The sequence below is a fragment of the Procambarus clarkii genome, chromosome 15, assembly GCF_040958095.1.
Source record: "Procambarus clarkii isolate CNS0578487 chromosome 15, FALCON_Pclarkii_2.0, whole genome shotgun sequence".
NCBI classification, from domain to species: Eukaryota; Metazoa; Arthropoda; class Malacostraca; order Decapoda; family Cambaridae; genus Procambarus; species Procambarus clarkii.
Window position 1 is genome coordinate 49,762,222 of NC_091164.1, and position 6,450 is coordinate 49,768,671.

The window sequence follows — 6,450 nt, forward strand, 5'->3', positions numbered from 1 at the left end:
ACAGCCCATGGATTAGGGGTTATCTATGCTCTCAAAGGCTTTATAAAAGAGCTATGAATTCAGATATTATGGAAGTTCTGCTTTCTGAGGAAGACGAGATGCCTAATAAGGATACGAAGGCTAGTAGAACACTAGAAAACTTCAAGAAATATTCAATTAAATACGCAATTTACAACTAGGCCAAAGAATGGAGCAAGTTGAAGGTCACCACATTAAAGAATGCATGGAATAAAATTCTGAGTCCGGTGCCTGGTTAGAATGAAAACAAAGATGACTATGATTTTGAGGGCTTTGATAATGTGATTTTTGAGACATTCAGAGATGCAGGTGAGGAAGATTTGCAACTTTCTGATGTGAATGCATGGTTAGATAATGATGCTGATGATCCAGGTTATGGTGAATTAACTCATAATGAGATTATCCAGTGTGTTACTGGTAATAATGATGAGGATGTGGAAGAGGAAGATGACAGTGTTATCTATTCCATATGCTGCATCATTGCAAAAGGTTAATGATCTGCTTGATTTGGTTGCTGTAACTGATAATGAAGAGCTGACAGATTATTACCTGCACCTAAAGGACATGAAAGATATTATAATGAAGCTCACAACAAAGAAACAAACTAAGATTCAAAAGTTTTTGGTATGGTTTCACAGTAGGCCTACAGGACCAGCACCCAGCACTAGCAAGGACTCACCTTCCGAGGATGCCCAGGCAACTGGACCAGCACCCAGCACTAACAAGGACTCACCTTCCAAGGATGCCCAGGCAACGTGACCAGCACCCAGCACTAGCAAGGACTCACCTTCCGAGGATGCCCAGGCAACTGGACCAGCACCCAGCACTAGCAAGGACTCACCTTCCAAGGATGTCCAGGCAACTGGACCAGCACCCAGCCCTAGCAAGGACTCACCTTCCAAGGATGTCCAGGCAACTGGACCAGCACCCAGCACTAGCAAGGACTCACCTTCCAAGGATGCCCAGGCAACTGGACCAGCACCCAGCACTAGCAAGGACTCACCTTCCGAGGATGCCCAGGCAACTGGACCAGCACCCAGCACTAGCAAGGACTCACCTTCCAAGGATGTCCAGGCAACTGGACCAGCACCCAGCCCTAGCAAGGACTCACCTTCCAAGGATGTCCAGGCAACTGGACCAGCACCCAGCACTAGCAAGGACTCACCTTCCAAGGATGCCCAGGCAACTGGACCAGCACCCAGCACTAGCAGGGACACACCTTCTGAGGATGCCCAGGCCACTAGACCAGCACCCAGCACTAGCCATAACTTACCTGGGAGTACCAATTGAGCTGTACAGCACAGTTCTAATGACATTAAATGTAAAAAGTGTAGTTTATATGATATAAGTGTACTGCAGTAGTGTGATTCTAGTGGTCTGTACTTTATGTACAGACTGAAGTGTATAATGTACATGTACATTTGTTAGAAATGTTACTGTTCTTTAAACAATTTATATTCATGTGTGGGGCACTCTCAGGATATTAAGGCTAACAAAGTTTGCACTACAAAACTCAACTGGTAGGGTAAGTACAGTACTGTAACGTGCAATATCAATTTATTTCATTGCAATACAAATTCTTTATTATTTAAATTTTTCATAAGGCAAATGTGGATTGGCATATGCATTAATGTGATTGTATTTTTTTTTTGGGGGGGGGGGGGAAGAGGGTTGCTGGGGTTGGCATTGGGGTTGCTAATAGGAAATCACCTGCATGGGGAGCTGCTACAGCTCTAAGTCGGGCAGTGTCATGCTGGGGCCGAACGGATGGAATGAATTCCACACTGGAATGAATCGGCTATGCCCCATATAGTTCATTCAAGCGAGTACACACATTTAATTTCTACATTTACTATCTACACTTAATGTCATCTAATTTTATGCATTTCTTTGATAAAGTGTTTACTCGTGTCCTTTATGATCTTGGTTATTTGAAACTGTTGGCCAAATTAACCTTAAATTATAGTATGTTACTCTGTATTCTGATATGTTCAAAGAAAATGTTATGAGGAATAGTTCACTTGCTTTTCTAAATTACACCTTGTATTTCCATTCTATACATAATGTAAATAAACTACTGTACTGTTGCTAGAACTACTGACTCCATAATGTAATAGTCTATGCTTGTCATCCTAAGTATCACCTTCCTTGTATTCATTTTTTATTTTCCTTGAACATTCTCATTTTGTTAGCTTACTTCTCTAATAGTAGTAAGTGTTTTATCCCGTCACAACTTTAATTAAAAAGGTTCTATATTATTATTAATTTTGCCCGAAACGCTTTGCGTAATAGTGGCTTCATTAGTATGTGTAACTTCTGTCCCTTCAATTGAACAATATTCTTATGTTCTTTGTACACACAATCTTTTGAATAAATATTATTATTATTATTATTATTTACACAGAAAATCACACTAACGTGATATACATCAATGAGAAAATTCACTCGGGCTGTGAGATGATGCAAACCTGCAATGTTTGCATTACCTCACAGCCTCAGTGGATTGTTCACTGATGTATATCACCTTAGTGTGATTTTCTGTGTATCTGAAGTTGTGCATACAGTGTTGAACTACAGTACTTTATCCTTCACCTGAGTGCTTGGGGTCTAACATAAAACTTGGACTGGCTTCAGGACTGTGATATCAGGATATCACAGACTTCCTGTGATATTAGTAGAAATCCGATTGTAAGAAAGTCAGTGGTGGTACAGTAGTAGAGTATGCGGCTGGCAATGCCTTGGTCATGGGTTTGACACACTACACAGTCCCAGTGAAATTTCTCATTATTATTATTATTATTATAAAAGTTATCATTATTCGATAGGCCAATGTCCACACCCCAACAATGCCATTGGCATATAATTTACCCCAACAATTCTACTGGCCTACATCTACACCTCCAACAATTCCATAGTCCTATTTCCATACCCCAACATTTTTGTTGACGAAAAAAAAATGCTGTTTGTTGACCAACTTGTATATTGGCTATTTTCTACCATGTTCCCCCCCTTTTTTCATCTTTTATTATTTTTATTTTTTTCTTTCAATGCAATTATACTTTAAGCTTAATTACTATTAAGTTTTAGTCTAAGTGGTTTTTTTTCCCCACCTCACCTTGCCTGGAATGCTATGTGTACTAGTGGCTTTAGGTATTGTATGTACTACCTCTATCTTTAAATTAAACAGAATGTTTGTACTGTAACTCTGCAACTATGTATGTACTTTTCCTAAATAAATTTTTATTATTTTTATTATTAACAATTGTATGTTGGTGGTGTAAGACAATGTTGGAGCAGACAATGGTGGAGCAGAAAGCTCAGTACTCACTTCCCCCCCTTCAGAGCAGGAGAGATTGCTGAAATAGAGGGAATACAGAGAACATATACGGCACGCATCGTTGAGATAAAACACCTAAATTATTGGGATCGTCTCAAAGCTCTCCGAATGTACTCTCTAGAAAGGAGACGAGAGATACCAAATAATATATACATGGAAAATACTGGAGGGCCAGGTCCCAAATCTACACAGTAAAATAACAACGTACTGGAGTGAATGATATGGAAGAAACTGCAGGATTGAACCAGTGAAGAGCAGAGATGTCATAGGCACAATCAGAGAACATAAGAACATAAGAGCAAAGGCAACTGCAGACGGCCTTTTGCCCCATTCGAGGCAGCTCCTATCTATAACCACCCAATCCCACTCATTTACATGTCCAACCCATGCTTGAAACAATCAAGGGACCCCACCTCCACCACGTTACGCGGTAATTGGTTCCACAAATCTACAATCAACAACCCTGTTATCGAACCAGTATTTACCCAAGTCTTTCCTAAATATAAATTTATCCAATTTATACCCATTGTTTCGTGTTCTGTCTTGTTCTGATACTTTTAATACCCTATTAATATCCCCTTTGTTGTGTCCATTCATCCACTTGTAAACCTCTATCATGTCACCCCTAACTCTTCTCAGTATAAACATCAGAGGTCCGCGGTTGTTCAACGTTCTCCCAGTGACTATAAGAAATATTGCCGGAACAACCGTGGACATCTTCAAGAGAAAACTGGACTGTTTTCTAAGAGAAGTTCTGGAAGAAGTTCAGCCAGGCTGTGGTGGGTATGTGGCCCTGCGGGCCGCTCCAAGCAACAGCCTGGTGGACCAAACTCTCACAAGTCAAGCCTGGCCTCGGGCCGGGCTTGGGAAGTAGAAGAACTCCCAGAACCCCATCAAGCAGGTATCAAGCAGGTAATGCACTCCAGTACTTACGGAGGATTATGAGAGAGCGAGGAACAAGGTGGTCAGGTGGAGCCAGTGACTCCTTCCTTCAACAGTTTTGTCTCTCCCTCGTGGTATATCCTCAATGTCTTCAGTGGTGTGGCCTTACCACACACTTACACTGCCATAAGTGTCCTGAGAGTACTGTGGGAGGGACAATTTGGCGGGTATTGTGGACACAGGTCTTTAAGACAGGCGAACCTCACGAGTCATGGACTCGTCTATAGCAACCTTTGTTGTGATGATGTCACTCGCTCGCTCGCTTACTCGCCACGTCGCTCTTCCCATTTTCTTTGGTTACTGATCTTTGCCGACGTTTAATTTAATTAATTTACTTCAGAGATACTAATATTGGTGGCCTCAACGAGGACAGGAAGTTGGCAGCTTGTCAAAGGTCCTACCCATTTGCCTGGAGGATCTTTTCTATCTGTATTTTAAAACCCAGTAGAGTTTTGGCGTTTACCTTATCTACTCTTTTGCTGGTAGGCTGTTCCACGGGTTTACAACCATACGGGTGAAAAAGCCTCTCCTGTTTTCTGTCCTACATTGTGGCTTGTTGAGCTTGAACCCGTCGCTCCTCGTTCGTGTTACATCTGACCTTGTGAAGAAAGTGTCCGGATCAACATCGTCCAAATTGTTGAGTATTTTAAGTGTTTCGATGAGCTCCGCCCTGTCTGTCATGCCTGGTTTGCAGTGTTGTTTGGCCAGTGGCCCTTAACCCTTCCTGATACGAGAGATGACTAATCTCTGGTATGATTTTTGTTGCCCGGTGTTGCATCTTCTCCAGAGCAGCTATGTCTTTCTGAAGATAAGGTCTCAATGCCTGTATGCAATAATCCAGGTGGGGACGCACCAGAGACTTATACAATTGAAGGACTACTTTAGTTTATTTATTTATTTATTTATTTATTTATTTATACATATACAAGAATGTACATAAGGAATGTGAGGATACAATTATGGTAATTACAGTCTTGTAAAGCCACTAGCACGCGCGGCGTTTCGGGCAGGTCCTTAATCTAAGAAAATTTTAAGGAGGTAAATACTTGCAAAATTTATAGACAAAAAAATGATAACAGATTACATGGAATGAAAAAAAAAAGATGAGAGAAAATTATAGGTACAGTATATTAAAGCACATAGGTAGCTATGATTGATTGCAATGACAGCTTAAAATGGTAGTTGACAACAAATTGGTAGGCACAATACAGCAGAAACAATATAAGATTGATTGCAATGACAGCTTGAATGGTAGTTGACAAAAATTGGTAGTCACAATACAGCATATGGCTAGCACATAAAAGAAGACAGCAATGAACACAATGATAAGGTTGTTTGATATTACATAAAAATTATGAGTGAGTTTACTTGAAGGTAAAGGCACGCTTGATTATTCCCAAGGTTTGGTTCGCTTTTTTTACTGCCGCTCCCACTTGTTGTGCAACTTATAGTGAATGATGGATTCTGACTCCAATGTCGCATTATCATCTATCTGTTGTAAGGTAAAGCTGGCAATTTGGTAGTTGTGACGTGGAATGTTATGCCCTACAGGCAAGGTCTTGCATTTATCGACATTAAAGAGCATTTGCCAGTCATCTGACCATTGGTGGAGTTCATGTAGATCTCTTTGTAAGGTCTCAATATCACTTTCACTTCCTTCTTTATCATAGATCTTAGTGTCATCTGCAAATGTGTCATCTGCCCAACATTCCATCTCCCAGGATGAACAGGACCAGCAAAAGCTGCTTGACTATGTTATTGTGTCGTCCCAAAATATTCCTGTGGAACGTGAAGGTGAAAAGTGCATTGAAATAGTTCAGGCTCTCATAAAAGACGAATTGCGTGTCACTCTAAATAAAACCGACATTATTGCTGCCTACAGAGAAGGCAAAAAGATTCCATCAGGTTTAAACCAGAGAAAAAATCGCCTCAAGCTAGCTTCCCAGTCCATAAAATCACATCTTGTCCGGACAGCTGCATCCCAACGAAAGGGAATCTACATCAACGAGTGCTTGACTAGAAAAAGACAGCAACTCCTCCACCGCCTGCGTCAAATCCGTCATCAAAACCCAGCTGCGATTCATCAGTGCTTCGTTAGAGATGGCATGATTAAAGTGAGAAAGACCTCAGGAGGTAAAATGTTTATAATTGCT

General features: G+C 40.9%; 1 protein-coding gene across 1 annotated transcript in view; it reads right to left on the reverse strand.

Moving 5' to 3' along the window:
- The window catches only part of LOC138365149 (uncharacterized), a 58,631-nt gene extending 54,123 nt beyond the window's left edge, over positions 1 to 4,508 (reverse strand). Inside the window, exon 1 of the mRNA XM_069325229.1 lies at positions 4,289 to 4,508. The gene's annotated coding sequence lies outside the window, so the exon portion shown is untranslated. The remainder of the gene's footprint in view (positions 1 to 4,288) is intronic.
- Between the last annotated feature and the right edge of the window lie 1,942 nt (positions 4,509 to 6,450).